Source organism: Calonectris borealis, chromosome 7, assembly GCF_964195595.1.
Source record: "Calonectris borealis chromosome 7, bCalBor7.hap1.2, whole genome shotgun sequence".
Classification (NCBI taxonomy): Eukaryota; Metazoa; Chordata; class Aves; order Procellariiformes; family Procellariidae; genus Calonectris; species Calonectris borealis.
Window position 1 is genome coordinate 27,259,736 of NC_134318.1, and position 17,736 is coordinate 27,277,471.

General features: G+C 34.8%; 1 long non-coding RNA gene across 1 annotated transcript; it reads left to right on the forward strand.

Annotated features, from left to right (window-relative positions):
• Nucleotides 1-14,722: 14,722 nt before the first annotated feature.
• On the forward strand, nt 14,723-15,852 carry LOC142084612 (uncharacterized). Its single transcript, XR_012674400.1, has 2 exons — nt 14,723-14,815; nt 15,375-15,852. It is a non-coding gene; the product is annotated as an uncharacterized LOC142084612 (long non-coding RNA).
• Nucleotides 15,853-17,736: the final 1,884 nt, after the last annotated feature.

Sequence of the window (17,736 nt, forward strand, 5' to 3'; positions counted from 1 at the left end):
GGGAACCAAAACCAGAATTAAGCCAGATCTTAACTCAGGGAGAAAAGCAGAATAATCTCAAGAGTGTTTTCTTTTCTTAGACTTAACGTCTTCAGAGAGAGTTCATTCTAACAAGAAGATACAAATCTTTTCACTACATTGTCTGATAAAATGCACTTTCTGGCTATAAATTGGAAAATGAAAATGTTGATATTCCCATTCAAAAGAGTAATTTTTAGACAGTAATTCTGGTCATTTTTATGTAGTCCTGCGTTTCACATATGTATTTCTGAGTTTGATTTGAGAAGTGTTTTGCAATAGTTTGGGAGCAAGGACATAACATAAATGGCTTTTGAGATTATTAATAGATTCCTTATGAGAATGTTTTCCATCTACAAAGTCCTTTCTGCAAAAAGGGAAAACTTTTCACCACAAAAAAATGTCAGTGTTATCAAAGCTCTCGTTTGTATACATTTTTACAAGCTTCAAATCCTTCTTTTAATTGAAGTATTTTTAAAGATATATGTATACCGAAAAGGGAATTTCATTTTCTGTGAATAAACCTTTTCAAAATAAATTCAGTGAAAACTTAGGTAAAAAAAGTGAGGAAGTTATAAAATATTGAAAGGTCTTTAAACCCTGCACAGTGAAACTGACTGGGAAAAAAATCTTCTATTCAGGAAACCATTTTTAATATGCACTCTGCCTTAATGTTTTAGGCAAAATAGTGCTAGACCTTTTTCTGATGTGTTTATGACACACACAGGTCACCCAACATACTTTAGAACTTGGCATAAAGAGCTAGGATTTGAAACAACTTTTAAAGTGTGCTTACTGCACAAAAAGGAAATATTTTTCTTTTTGCTGTTTATTAGTCTCTCTCAAAAAAAAGAGGCTGCTTAGAGATATTCTCAGCCACAGATACTGTCAGTTGTGGATTACATTTGTTCACAAACTGAAATAGTTTGCTTGTTTTCTTTCTCTGTTTTAGGAGCTCACAACTCTGCTATGAAGGGGAAGAAGTCTGTCGCAATTCAACAAATAATAGAAGAATAGACTATTGTGCAATCCTGCACTGGATGAATCTTTTGGGACAGATGAGCCATTACCCAGTACTAATTATGGGAACCCCTCAAAGCAAAAGAAAATATTGTCTGTCTGTATAATTACAGAAGTGTAACGAGACCCTTAGGTTCAGGAGCATAAAAGTCAGTAAAAACAGATCTGAACAAATCCATGTGGACATCTGTAGTGAAATCCTGGCCTAATTACATAGATCAGAAAAATATATTTTTTACTTCAATAGAGCCATAACTTTCTCCTGACATCCGTCCATTTCTATCTGTCCTTAGTATATAACAACTTTCTTTCACATAGCCTGTATGAAGCGATCAAATTTACACATGTATGAAGCCAGCTTTCTGTCTTGTCAAAAAGGCAAATCATCATATTACTCTCTCATTAAAAGTGAAAAAAACATTTAAATGAGGATATAATTTTCTCTAATTCTTCAGCAAGCCAAGACTAAATCTTGAAAACCTAAGTAAGTAAATTTTGGACCTTATGCCACTGTTGTTGTCACACTGGTACAAAGGGACAGAATATATGTCTAAAAGCTTCAGGAAAGTTAAAATCCTTCTAAAATGTATTTATTCTCATGCAGTTATTCATGATAATTTTCCTCCTTTAACTTCATATGTCAGTCCCCTTCATGGTGATATAAAATAACTTCTAGCTAATCTAATATTCCCCTGGCTAAATATAAGATCCAGTCATTTTCACTTGTTCTTTATGTTGTCCTTTCCTCTCTTTCTACTTGCACGCTCTTTACTATGATGTCTCTGTTTCATTAAGTGCTGGAATGCACCAGGAGAAATTTATTTTTCATCAGAATGGCAAAACTGTCCATCATCAAATTGCCAGATAGGAGTTTTCAGACTTCAATCTTCAAAGCAGGTTCCATCTCCCACGCAGCAGAGAAAAATATCATGCTCTAATTTATTAAGTATTATTTTCTTTAACGGCTCCCCAAAGAAACCAACTATGAACAACTGTTTAAATCACAGATCTACAGAAAGAATATGTTTTTAGTGCAATATAATACAGCAGTTTCTCTAAATGGCTTCTGCAAACCTATAAACACTTAATATTTTTAATAACTTTAATTTAAAAAGAATGTTGACTTTTAAGAATAGTATTGTTCCAGAATAGAATAAAATATATTTTTCTACACACAATATATGCTAATAAAGTGAACATAATGTTTAAATGGCTCTGAAACAGTCACAGAATAATCATGATCACATAAAACATGACCCTTAGTCATTCTGCTGAATATCTGCTACAGGGCCAAAGTAGCTCCTACAGAGTTGAACAGGAGCCTCTTTCATCACAGTGAGAGCACTTCTGGGTTAAGATTCTCAGAAGTTGTTAGGAATATAAGTGCTTCATTTACACATGTGTCAAATTTCATGCTCCTGAAAATCAGATCTCATTAAGAAAATTCTGCATTAAGACTGTTTCAAAAATGGGACCTCTTAGGGGCAGCTGCAGAGGAAACACTCAAAATCACTAGCAACTTCTTAGTACCTTGGCCTTGGTTGTTTATTCATAGGTTTGTTGTAGGTCCCAAAAATGTTTACCTTTAATTAGGTTAGAGATTGCAACCTTGTAGGATCCTGCTGTCAGCTACATTTACAGTTATGTTATTGACTAATAACATGCTGAAAGAATCTAAATTCAGTGTAGGCATACTCAATTTGTAATGGAAGAACTCTGTATGGTGAGAAAGGCTGAAAATCTAATTATATTTTTCTTTAACTTTTTAATGAAGTGTGGATTTCACTTGTTATTTAATTCATGATTTTCTTTAGCTGTTAGCAGTGATCCCGGAATTTTGTGTTCTACGCCAAACTTTGGGGAGGGATCTACCCCCCAAAAATAAACTGAAATACAAAAGAAAGCAGATAGCAGCTATATTTCTAAATATAGAAGAACAGAACTTCACCTTTCAACAGCAGAGAACTGTTCAGTTGGTTCAGCAGTCTCAAAGAACTACATCTGAAGGATGCTGTTGCATGAGTTTGAAATGTTCTAAATTTTCAGTCCAAAACAGGTTATGTTGTTCAGGAGATTAAACTGGCAAAAACAAATATCTCTCACTGAAGGGTTTTCTGTTCTTTATTAACACTCAAGAGAAAAAGCTGCTGCTAATCTGGGTAAGTAGTCCATTTCTTTTTCTGATATAGAAAGTAACTTTCAAAATAAGTACTTTCAAAACATTTATTGTCTCTAGAGACAGAAACCTTAGGGGAAAATTGATTTTTTTTTCACAGCTCAAAGTAGTCTGTGTTATCTTGTCTCCAGGTACATTTGTATCTGTACTTCTTACCATGAAGGTAGAAATCTCTGTACTTTTGTCATAAGCTGGCTGACACATTAACCTCTAACACGGACACGATCATTTCTATTCTTCATCTAAGTTAGCAGACTGATTTCATCCTAATGTTTACCTCAATAATTTACCTCAAACCACTAAACTCTAGGGACACTACAGATAACCAAATCTATTTAAGAATATTATACGTTAGTTACTCTGAGATAACCAACATACAATAGGAATATTTTTTCCTAGTAAAGGCTATTTAAATGGCCAAGTTTAGTTCACATTTAGCTAGTACTTGTTAAAATTCTCTATTTTGAAAGCAGAAATGCAATGCTTCATGGCTCATTTTAGTTTCGGTTTTAGTGTAACAATTATTCCATAACACTATATATCAATTATCCCATAACCATATTTAAACTACGATCTAAAAACATATAATGAAGGCACCAAAATTATACCATAGAACTCACTAATTAAATGAAAATAAAGGTGTTCTTAAAAAATAGACTAGGAGACTGTTTATCACAACCACCAAATATTAGCAAGCAGTCTACAGCAAATATATTCAGGTTAGTATGCCCTACTGATATAAGCATTATATTAACAAAATCTCATGTCCTGAAACACAAATTGTAATCATAGCATATGAAATGCATGGTTGATAGTTTTTCAGCAGGTTGCTACAAGTAGAAAAAAGATCCTCAAATATATGAAACAAGTCTGAATTTTATTCTTACTCCACTTAATTATTTAATCTTGCAGACTATCTGAAACTGAGCCTGAGGCAGGAGCAAGAATTTTAAGTCTGACTAAGATTGGGGTGCCATATTTTTGACATGTTCAAATTAGATACCTGAATGAAACTTCGCTGTTAAGAAGAGGTGTGAACAATACAATAATTTAACAAATCCTTCGATCAGGCTACAGAAAATTAGAAGATACTGTATTTGCACTCAGAAATCTTAGCACAAATAGGTCTGCTGTAACATTACTTTAAACACACAGTAAATAAAATGTAACTGCCTGTAATCAGTTAAGAACTGTTGACCTCTTCATATCCATAACTTTAACATTGTGTCATACTGTTTTCACAAGAATGCTCTCCAAACAGTTTTCAAGGTTAATTTTGCTGTTACTCCCCCTGGCAGGGTAAGAAGATAATTCTGTCTCCTCAGTAATTTCTTTCCCAGCTTGTTTGATATCAGTAACTTGTACCAATGCTAAATGAAGTTTTCATCTTTTGTCAAGGCCACTGTTTGAATTTGTCTGTCTGTTATATTTCTAAAGGTAATACTGATACTTCAAAGGATGCAGAAAAAAACATAGGATGTTTCTTGTTAGTGAGATTGCTGAGAACGTTGTATGCCTCCAGTGACAACGTTGTAGGGCAAGCTGCTGTATTGTTCCATTTCTATTTCTGAACAATTAAAATTGAAGAGGATTTGCTTGAACCTAAGCAAAAGTATTTGCCCCTGTGGCTGTATAACAGATTAAAAAAAAAAAAAAAAGATCTATTATTCACAATGTCAAATATTCTGACATAAATTAACCGTATAAGCCTTAGATTTTTACTTTTCAGATCGTATCCATGAAAAAGTGTTCCGTTCCTCATATTACTCACATTAGTAATTCTACTGAAATAAGACTATTCTTCTAAGTATAAACATGTAAAATTTTTAATTTGGGGCATGTGATGTTTTGGGACACAGGCAGCTTAGTTGTTGACAAAATTAATAGATTCAGACTTAAACTAAGGACTAGAGGTAATAATAGTACTATATGTTCAGAAATCCCTTTTATTAATGCACATCTTTCAAGTTTGAACAAGCTCCTAAATACTAAAATATGAACTTCTGTTCAATGTACAGGACAAAAACTTTTGGGCCTGCTGCTGTGAATCAACGTAATTTCAGCCCACAAATCTTTACTCATTTACTGAGGCTGAGGCTCTGGTCTACAGGAGGTGCATTACTTTGCATTTGAGGCTAACAGATTGTTCAGATGCACTACCACCATTTCCTAATCACTCAGGAAAATGCTTGAAGTACTCGAAATCTTGTGAGCCAATCCACATATTTACAGATGAAAGAAATCCTCACATTTTATTAACATGTAGGTATTTTTCCACATGCATCTGAAATGCATTCTGTTTTAAAAATTTTATCCAATGACAATAATAATGTTCAATCTATACGGAACTATTGCATTACCTGTAATAAGAGCTCAGGCAAACAAATGACAATAAAGGTGATCCACACTTGCTAATGTTGTATATTAACAAAAGGTCTTCAGCTAATAGACTAACACAGAGCTACAACAACTGTAGAGAAATAAAATAATAACAAAGGTTTTCATTTCAGTATGCTGTTTAGCATACATTACCTACTCCATTTCCAATTGGAATAGAGAAAAAAAACCTAGTCTCTGGAGATTGCACAATTACCAGTTACACCATCCTGGGACAAGACACAGAAAAATTACTATTATTCTGGCTATTTATACTTTGAAGGTGTGGTTCTGCAGTCAGACGATCTTGCTTTTACTAAAATGAGGAGTCTTTATTTCCCCTTCTTTTTCCCTACACCTTGCTAATCTGGCTGAAAGCTACTTTGTTGAATTAATCTTTCGTTGGAAACTAACTAGTGAGTTGAGCTGGGTTATGGAGAGGAACACCAAAAGCCAGAGCAGCACAGAATAAGCAGCAGGAGCATGTGGCTGGGATTCAGAGATAAAGCAAAGAGGTAGCAGTGAACTGTTAAGATTGTCTCAGCTGATGTCAAGAAACTGAATCTTCAGAAAGATTTATAACTGGCCCAATTAAGGATTTCCTTCCACCAATATCTTCCTCTGGATTTCCACAAACATAAATAGTGAGGTTTAACTTCGAACATGCTAGATTCCCCAGTATTATACTGAATTCATTAGTACTTCAGTAAGTGTACTAATGAAGAACAATGAAGACAGCAAAGTCACCTGCAAACAAAGACAAATTGAGAAGAATTTGAAAAACTGTTCACACGTGTTCCTTTCTAATGAAATAGAAGGTGCCAATGATTCAAATATTTCTATCAATGCTCAATTTTAAACATGGGGTTTTTTTCCTTGAAGTCAATGAGTCTGCAGGGACTTGAAATTAAAATTATGTAAGAGTACACCTACATTGCTGAATTAAATTGAGTGATCCACTCAGGACATACAGGAAGACGTAGTTCAGATGTGAGAAGCTAGTAATGCAAAGCCATTTTGTAGAGCATTCCACTGTACATGTTTGGTAGAGATACAGAGGCTTGGGGCAGCTTATCCCCCCAGTCATAATATTACAATAAGCTCAACAATCTTTTCCAGGAACTGTGGAACAAGTTGTTTGTCCTACTGAGGACACAAGGGAATTGTCAGCTACTGAGCTGTTTAGCCTGCTTCCTCACTGATATTCTGGGGAAGATACCTGCATGCAAAAGCATCTTGCAACCTTTATCACATGCTTGAGATGGATCACTTAACACATGAATAATGGAGCACCACATTTTAGTTCAGAGATACCACTTGCAAGGGAGAGAGTGGCCAGGATCAACACGTTAGTAACAGTTCAAGTTTAGCCTGCCCTAATGTGCAAAACTGAAACAAATTTTTATTTTGCTTTTAAGAAAGCTGGACTCGTACCCTGGTGACCCAGAACAATCTGCAGTTTAAGACAGCTCTGCACCACATAAGTGAAAAGTACAACGCTATATGTTCAAGTTCTACCAATAGATCACCAATACAAACACATAGCTAAGCATCAGTTAACAGTATTAAAAAAAAAAAAAAAGTAAAAGCCACACTTGCAGGAAAAAAAATTGATCCCAAATAAAATATTTAAAAGAATGAGAGCCTTTCCTCCTTAAAAAGAGCAGCAGGGGGCAATTGAGTGGTAGAAAACCTTTTCTTTGGGTATGTTCGAAAAATGCTTGTATTGGTTAATATATATCAAGGGGACCTTAAAAATAATCAGATGGAAAACCTTAGTTTAAAAAAAACCAAAATAATTCTATTCGTTGTGGTGAATTTCTAATGAATCTGTATGGTTAAGCTGGGTTTCAGCTTTGATTTGTAAAATACTGGTACTTCATATATTATTCAGACAAAATGGAAAAAAATAGCAAAGATTTTGAGGCTCCTCTAAATTCCAGTGTTTTCACTGGGAATCTTTCACTAACTTCAGTGAACACTGAATCAGATCTCTGAATATGAGTTTATTCCGGTTTAGTTTCATAAACTGTTTCCTGCAGTTTGCATACAATCAACATTGTTCACCCTACTTAGCCCACAAAAACAGTTTTGAAGGCCAACTACTGTATCTTGCATTCTTTTAGTAGTTAAGATGCTTGCCAACTTCATTCTTTCAGACACAAAATATGCAAGCTTTCTTTCCAACATCTTTGATCATTACCATTCATGTCAATAGCATATTTTTTATATTTATGCTTCAACTGTCTGGGCACAGTTCATAGATCTCCATTTTAAGGCAATTTAATTAAAAAAAAAACCCAAAACCACAAAAAAACCCTCAAAAAACAGAATAATAGAATAATGCATCTTGTTACACATTTAGAACTTGGCATTTGCAAACAAGGGTACTCGTTCTCTTTTGCTTATATAATGCTTATAAAAATGGATTTTATGCAAATGAACATTTTTTTGCAAGGATCACTCACCACCTGCTTTTATGCGTTCAGTGTATTTTCCTGAAATGAACTTGCACAGGTCCTACTTTTAGCTAAACATCTAAGACTTTAGGAACCGAATAGTGAAATAATTTACATTTATTAAAAAAACTGAACCTAGCCAGAACGTCACTATATGAAACTTCCAAAGCAGCCTAACATTACATATTAGTGCTGACAAATTACTCAGCATGATGAGAAATATGATCAGCCCCACAGAAACATAGCTATCAAGAAAGCTCTTGTAGGTACCATGGCAAAAGGTGAATTTTAAGAGATTTCTAGAAAGCTAATCAAAAAGCTTTGTAGATGTATAAGTAAAGCCACGTTGTAGAGTAGAAAGCCAAAGATTCTTGTCTGAAAAAGTTACAATGAAGGTTGTCATTCTTGGTTAATCAGAGGCACAAATCAACTTCTCAGTAGTGAATGAAAGGAGACTGATGCAAGTACTGATTGTGTATGAAAGGCCTTGAAAGCAAAAAAAGCAGCTCCTGTTTTATACAATAGGAAAGAGGAAGGCAAAAAGGCCACAAGCCGCTTCTAAATAATGTTGCTGTACCTGGTGTCAGATATTTTACCTTCCATAGGGCAACATATTAAGAAACATTAAAACTATATCTGATGTTTAAGAAGGAACGTTTCTCTCCTAGGCACTCACAGAAAAAAGTGAAAATAGAAATCATAATATTTCTTAGAGCAAGAAAAATAAGTCATCACATGCCTAAATCATAAAGTGCTTATACATTAGTCCTAAAAAAAAATCCCAACTTAGGCCACTGTAACCCAAAGCACTTTTAGAATATAACAACAACAATTCTTCAGAATGTTTTTAAAGCTATCTTCAGAATGTGCATTTTGATTATACTCATTCATAGCTGATTAGCATAGTTAAAGATAGAAACCAATTGAAATCACACATATATACCTGTACAAACATACATGCACCGACCATACATTCATCAAGAATGTCAAATTCATTGTGGACACTAAACATCCTTACATGGCAACTGTCTGAAATTGTACCTACGATCATCATGTTGCCAATCAGAAAAGGTCCACTGGTCCAAGAAAATACACTTTTAAAAAAAGTATGGAACTTAAGATAAAGGAAAGAAGAAACCATATGTAAGAGTGTGTGTGTACGTTCAACTGTGAAAGCCACCACCGTAGGCTGGCAGATCCCATTCCAGTTAACATTTATCTTCAGTCCGTATTTAGAATATAAAAAGTAACTCACATAAACCAGTTTTTAATTTCTGATCTTCATCCTTTTGGACATTATACAATGTGCAATTATGAATGAACATTCCAGTTTTAATTCAGGTACTATGGTAGAAGATCTAACAAATACCATTTCTACATTTAAAATGTATTAGAAATTCATTTAAAAAGGCCCAGACCTGTCATATCAAAGTTTTATGAGAAATACTATTCTAAAAGTTTGGGCTTAGTTTGATCGTAAATAGTATCTTGAGCTAACTACTCAAACTGCTACTACATCTTCAACTTCTAAAAACTATGCCTCCACCCTAATCATATTTTTCCAAGCTGCCATACAGGTCCAATGAATTGCATTCCAACCCATTTTGTTTCAAAGCTGCAATTCAAGCATTATAAATCATGTGGCTGATGGAAGAAAAGTCTAGGGCTTTCTCTCATATCTGTGTGTTACAGCCCAGTTAGCTTTCCCTTCTGGCTGCATCTACTCTGTAACAACCATTCATGGAAGGACAGGTTTCAAGTCTTTGTTTCAGATGAGCAATCTAGAATAGCTTTTAACATTAGAAAGGGGCTGTTCGAACAGAGCGCTCAAAGATTGGTGGCTACATACAATTAAGAACGTTCTTTACTTAGGCCATTAGATTTTAAATATCAGTTTAAAAAAGCCAAACTCTCTCTCTTCCCCAAGGCAATGATCAATAAATTAATAACACCAAGAACACTGGGATGGCTTTTTTCAGATTCATTAGCCTTGACAAATATACATATCTTTATATACCATAACCATAAGAACACCAAGCATTATTTTAAAATATCACTTCCAGTGATTAAAATGAATTGTTAGCGCCACTTAAAAAATAGCATAAGATACACTATATGGAATTACTGAGGTTTGAATGGAAAAAGTGAATGGATTTATCTAGGCTGTTGTTCAGTCAGTGTAGGAATCGGCTTGGACATTTGGCCAACACGCGCACACTGAAGCTAAAGGGAGGTTGATCACTGACTTTAATGAGAGTACTCTCAATCCTACAATCACCCATCTTTAGCGTTGCATAAGAATACCAAATCACTGAAATGCCAAACATTTGAAAAAATCACCATTGCCCCACATGTAATGCTCTCCAGGTTCATTGCAAAATATAAGAAAAACAGCAAGGTTCACGTAGTAACCAAGGGATCACTGCTTTTCCACCTCTGCAGCTATTTACAGCATTAGACTATTCAAAAGATAATATTAACATTATCATGATCCTGTCTCTTTGAGGACAGTAAGTTAGTGAATCATCTCTTAATAATAAATAGACAGCTGATGTTTTTTTGTGGGATTGGAGGGGTGGGAGCTTGGAGCAGGGAAAGGCTGGTGGGGGGTTTGGGTTTTTTTTGTTGATTTGTTTTGGTTTTGTTTTGTTTTGGGGTTTTTGTTTGTTTGTTTTGGGGTTTTTGTTTGTTTGTTTTGTTTTTTTGTTTTTAAAGAAACTTTGATTTATCCTTCCTGGTTGAGGTTCAAATATTTGGGCTTTGTAGGGCAGCTGGATATTGACAGAACAGAATTCACATACATAAAATGCATAAGTCAAATGTTCTAGTAGTGCACTGTCCTGGAATATAGAACTCTTCCTATCCTATTAGTTGCTCAGTGTAAAAGCAAATCTCTGCAAGATGTCTTCTGCCTGCTCGGTGCCATGTATCCTACCATTTTACTTAAAAATCAGCATGAAAGAAATTTTCATCAGACACTTTCTTCAGCCCTCACTTGCATGTTCCACTGAGAGTTTATGTGGCAGATAGAAACTTTTGCCAGCCTTCAGCTTTAACAAGGCATTGTATCTCCAAATATTCATATTAGAAGCTATGAGTGGTCATAATAACATAGTACTTCCTTCTTTTAGGGGGCTATAAGTAGCCACTTAAAGCCAAATAGCTCTATAGCCTTGCAGGCAGTCTTAATCAACGTAAAATTTTTGATTTAAAAAGAAGTAGATCCAGCAACAACCAATAAAAGTTTGTAACCAAAACCCCTCTCCCCCACCCTGAACTTCCTTTATTCTTAAGAGAAGCACCCAAATGATGTTTTAAGTGAGGCTTTTTCCAATACACTTCAACCTCTCTCCCACAAGTTACATTCTTTAACTTGATCAGCCCTGAATTGGTCAGGCAGTTGGACTAGATGATTGTTTTAGGTCTCTTCCAACTGAAGTAGTCTATTCTATCCTATTCTTGAGGCCCATAAATAAATCCTTGCAAAAACACACATACACACACACAAAACTGCCCACAAACGAAATAAAAAGTCCCTTTCACACTGTTTAAGACACCAGCTAACAGAGAGCTCTGGTGTAAGATGATGAAAAATGTGTTCCAGAGCTTCACAAGCACTGTAATCTGCCCTTTTGAAAATACATTACAAGGTAGTAGTGTTTTCTAGTCTCACTAATTCTAACTGCTCAGAGGGGGTTGAAACAATAAATATCCTCTAAGATACATCAGTGCTACGTAATTCATTTGACTGTTTCTTTTCTTTTTTGTTTTTTTTTTAAGCAGCAGCTAACAGCCATGATCCACAAGTCTACAGAAATGCATGAAGTGAAGTTTGCATGGATCTTTTTATAGGAAAAGGTTGTTAATTATAAACATTTATGATACCAAATTACACATACAATGCATAAAATATTGGAGACATCAATCCTTGTATGCATGAAAATTTCAGGCTATTTATTTTACACTAGCTACTGACTTTACGTGGTTTTCAAAGGAATGCCTGAATGGAGTACATTTCAGAAATCATGCCTCAAGGTTAAAAAGGATCAGATCACCTCTTTGTATTCAACATCAAAGGCAAAAGATTGACTAGTGTGTTCATATCATTATTTTTTTCTAAAATTTCAAAGTTGCCTGCCCTATTTATTTTTCTGCATAAAACACATAATTTAATAAAGGTTTAATTCTGCCATCCAAATCAAAACCAGCTTTGATTGTGTTCTTAAGAGAGACTGATAAATTACAAATCAGCTGTACCAGATATTTTCCCAATCCTCAAATAAGTAATTGTCATGGCAATGGCAGGGAGAATCAGAAGGGCAAACCACTGGGGGGAGTGAGTGAGCAGCTGTGTGGTGCTTAATTGCCAGCTGGGGTTAAACCATGACAGTAATACCAATTATAAACCACAAAAATCAAGAAACTACTCCTTCACACACAAGTAAGCAATCTTGTTACTCTCAGTGAGAACACTTACTTGAATAGCCACTCCTATTCATAAAGATGGAAGCCTCAGACCCCACTCCCGATTTCATTAAGGTCTTCTGTGGATATAGCCCTCAACCAAAACTTCACACACCATCTAATGTCAAAACACAACATTCCTGAATTTGGTGATGCTTTCACCCTGCATTAGAGAGTCTATCCAGGGCTTAAGACAAAAGCATAAAGAGTGCCCATGTTCCAGCTGCTAATCCAGCAATTTAGTATTCAATCCCCTAGGAAAAAAAGACCCTCCCTCCCTCTCTGTCTCTCTCAGAAGAACACATACCAAAACCAAAACTGACAATTCCTCTAGCATGTCTGTTATACGAGAAGCTGTTCAGCACTGCTCTGAACAGTTGCTGGTTTTGTGCAGGATAGGTTTTCTCTTTCCAGGTGACATAACTGTCTGATTGAAGGCAAATAGCCCAGCAGAGCTGAAGTAAGAATTGCATACTATAAATCACAAAATACACAATACTTGTTTCAGGACACAACTAGGATGGCTTCAGGCCAGAAGCACAGAACGTCTCTGAAGAAAAACTGAAAGAATCAATTGTATCTTTTGTAAAAATCTAAGGAAATATTCATCCTAAACTAAAACCAGAAATCTTTTTATTTCAAGGCACTATACACAAATCAGAATGCAATGACTGTTCGTTATGACAGGAAGGAACAAACTGAACCTGAGGTTACAAAATGAAAATTAGGAAATTAAGGAAACTTTGACAAATCTTTTGACACTGAAAGAGCACACTTAATGAATTTCAGGAGTGTCCAAACTTAAAAATAAACAACAGCACGTAACAATTAGTATTGCGGCTACTTGTGACACTGGAGTTCTCTCAATTAATTTGAACCAATTCCAAACAGTTTTAGCTGATCACTCCAGACTTCTAATATATAAAATAGATCATCTTTACATAGGAGATCAAGTGTTATAGCCTAATAAAGGTCCTAAAAGAAAGACAGCAACTTGAAAGCAAATGGTTAAAGAATTTGCTAGCAAATAGGATTAAATACAGTGAAAGATGTTTCCCAGCCTTGGCATCCGGCAGGGAGCCTCACTGGTGCCTGGATAAGCAGAGGAAAGCCTTGTACACAGACCTTGATATCTCCCCAGTAAAGTCGTATTTGCAGTGAAGGACATTGATAGAGATTCTCAAAAAAGTGTGCAGGGAAAGGGGGGGTTAGACAGAAAACACAGCACAGGCTTCAGGAACAAGAAGTCCTCTCCCAGATTTACATTTTCCAAACACCATTGACGTATGTGAAAGAAAACACAGACGATAAGTTCTCATTCTTAGCGCACATTTCAAGCCATCAATTTAATTATTCCTATCAGTCCTGCTGTCCATTGCACTCCCATTTCTACCTCCCCCAACACATGAATGATACTTTCCATGTTTTCAGCAGTTTTACAAAGCAGCACTTTTTGTCTGCCCAATCTGCAGGTGCAGCAAAGACCTTGGCAAGGGGCAAACCGATTATCACTTATGAAAACAGTTACACTGTATTGTTCATACTTCTTCAAGGTCTTGAGCAAAGCATAAATTCTCATGAAAACGAAGTTATTGCAGTTAAAGCATCAGACAGCTAACCAGGTAAGTCTTACTGTTGTTTGTAGAGATGATTTTACAGTATTTTGTAATTAAACCTTTTTTTTTTCTCCCTCTCTCTCATGCATTTGTTCAGTAATTCAAATAGGTATTTTCGCAGCTCTTAAATAAAAAAGCCTCAAATATTGTGCAGTATTGCAATATACTGAAAACAGGATATTATTACTGACTTGTAATTCATCTTCAGGTCAATTCTACAGAGATGACTCTTCATTTTTTCCAAGAACTCTAGGTTTTCTTTTATGTATTTCAAAAAATGAGATTGCACTGATGAATTTTTAACATACTAAATACTGTTAAGTCTCTGCTGAATCCTAGGCATTAATGTTGGTTGTCTCATACTTTAATCTCTGTTCTAGTCTGCACTAGTTTTTAACAGCCCTATAGTTCAAAAGAAAAGGCACTGTGTAAAGAATACAATTTATTTTTATTCTCCTAATCTATACATTTATATTCCAGGTTTACTCTTGCCACAAGTGGAGTTGATCTTGATCTGGCTCGTTGTTCCTTTTTCCTATGCATATACTTCTTTGAGAATTGGATCTAAAGAGGCATAGGGCATGGGAAAATGGGGCGACTGAGGTACTTCACCATTCATTTAAAACAGCATTGCCAAGGCAACCGTAGAAATGTATAGAGAAAACAGATGTATCAAGAAACGAAAGGTTAATTTATGAAACTCTAATTTTTTAACCATCAAAACCTGAATAAAAAGATACTGGCGTTTTTTACTCTGATATAATGATTGAATGTTGGTTTCATCCTAAAAACCTGATTTATCACAACAATAACATTTTAAGCATTTATCCAACTACAGTATTTAATACATTGCTCGGTTTAACGTTCCATCTAAAATATATGCATTGTTAAGAAGCTACTTCTATAGTCCTTATTCCCGTAAACCTCCAATTGAAAATAATGGGAATGCAGTCACACAAACTGCAAAAATGCAACTCTTTGGACATATCTCACAGTTGCTGGGAGCCAGTCTTCACTGAATTCAGTTAGTGCTGACTTAGGTGTGTAGGCCCAGTCATAGAAATGTTACCCAAGTGGGTTGTCTTCAATGTACTATTTATTCTTAGGACTTGATCCCATAAGATCCTAAGAACCTTTTATATGATGCCTGCACATGTGGAATCACAAATTCTTCTCTTGTAAGAATCAGTTAATAGTAAATCAGATAATAAAAATGCTAATTTTTTTTTCTTCTTTTACCCACAGGTATCTTGGAAGTGGAAGTGTAGAAGTTCTCTGGGCTTTTTTTCAGTCAGTAGAAAAACAGTCATTAAACACATTTTTTATGTTTCTGTCCAATTACTTTTATTTACTCTAAATAGCAATCTATCACATCAATTCTGGGGAAAAAATATTACTATTATGAAACAATGTAACTGTACATACCACATGTCAAATAAAAATCTAATGTTTCAGTCACAGATCAAAAGTTTGCATTACCCTGCATCACAAATTCTACAAATCTTGTAAAGCTATGTGCTTAGAAAAGCAAAGCTAGGTGCATTACAAGTCATTTTACCCAGTGGTTATTGTTACGCTATACTCTTCAAGCCTAAATACATATTTTAGAAGTTACTGTTGCATTTATCTGTAACCTCATAGTGTCAGAGGACTATTCTATTTACATGTCACTTCTTTCCTTAAATTAAATTCCTTAAATTAAAATAAAAAATTGCATCCACAACTGTATCTTTATTCACTGATTTCATATCAAAGCTTGTGGTAAAGGGGATGGAAGTACATAAACAATACATTACTTAATTCACTTGTGAAAGAATGGAAGGATTTTTTTTAATATTAAAAAATATTAAATCTAATAACTGTCATTAAAATCAAGAGGAACCTCCAGAATTACTGCACATAAGGGTGGAAAAAAGGCATACAAAACAAACAAAAATATAAATAAACAAGAGACAAACCCCCATATAATTTATAGTTTCTCAAATTCCACAGAGATTTCACATTGATATAAAATTTAAAAAAAGTAATTGTACCAAAAAAGTCTATATTTTGCCTTTAATACATCTCTTGTTTATACATAACTATAACAAATATACATATATACATAATTATATACATAACTTGTGTAACTCATAACAATTCCCAGAGCCCTATGCAGCAAGACTACAACTGATGCTTTTTTCTTTCTCTTTTTTTTTTTTTAAAAAAACCACAGAGTACACAGTTTAAATTAAAAGCTAATAGGAAAAATAATGTCATCTCAGCTATTACCAAACAGAGAAGAAAAAGTGTTTGAGTTTGGAGTGAAATCAATGAAAATATCAGGGTGAATATCAACCATATCAAACATGGTAGTAGCAAGGCAAGTAGCAATATTGAACTGAAGGAGTACAACATGAATGTCAACAAGAAGAAAATTTTAATATTGGTATCTTTTTTTGTTTTAATTTAAAATTAGTGGCTTTTGTAAAAAGAAAGTTAGAACAAACAGATAAGCTACCTAAAATCAAACAAGAAACACAGTGTTTACATTCACTCACTATGTTGTGGAATCATTTCAGCTCATTTACAAAAACTCGGGGGAAGGTGTGTATATGAACTGCTAAACAAGCACCTAATTGATTTTTTTTTTATGGTTTGTTTTTTTTTTTTTAACATGTTTTTAAAATCCTTTGAGGAGAGCGAATCTAATTTTCACTCTTCTTAAGTACCACTGATTACTGATCCCAGCTTTCCTAACTAAAGTCAAAACTTTACAAACCGTAACATACCTCTAAATTTTCTCAAACTCCAATTTTTTTATTAACTCCAAGACACCAGTCTTTGTAAGCATATGTAAAGTGATGAAACAACAGGACATACGAATGATAAAACTCAGGACAGATATTGGGAGCAGAGTTAGCAAATCTGGAGAAGGGGTGGGACAACAATGGGATAGTGAAGCACAGATTATCTACAGACTTTTCCAACTCTATCCAGTTTGTGCTTAATCTCTTAAACACAAACCACAATGGTATGCTTAAACACCTTCCTGAACAAGACTGGAGGGAGAGTAAAAGACACAGTTAAAGTGCAGGTGGAGAGACCTTCTCCCTTTTTCTTTGTGGCACAGTGTAAAATCTAAACTAATTATCATAAAAAATAATTATTTTAAGTAAACTTAGGAGGTAAGGACAGGAGAATCCCATTCTGTAAGGCTTAAATAGAAAGGCAGAACCCTAGCTATAAACGTCCTTTTCACCTCCTGAAAACATGGGGTTAAGATGAACTGACAAAACAGTATGATGAAAATAACATACAGAGGTACATGCCACATTATTGAACAGTAAATACTCAGTGGAGTAAAATGAAGGGCTGGAAAAATGCAAAGAACATTGCAATACAAAGTAAGTCAGTATTAAGGATTTTACTGTTCAACAACTGTATTGCAGTTTGTATGACTGCCTGAGTTAAATGGGCAGTGAAAGCTTTAACAAAATTCCTTTGCACAAATACTCCTACTGTTAATTCTGTTTGTCATTTGTCATATAACTGTTGGGAAATGGGAAAAAACGGGACATGGAAGAGGGGAAAGAGTGAACTTACCTCTATCTGCAGAAAAAAAGTA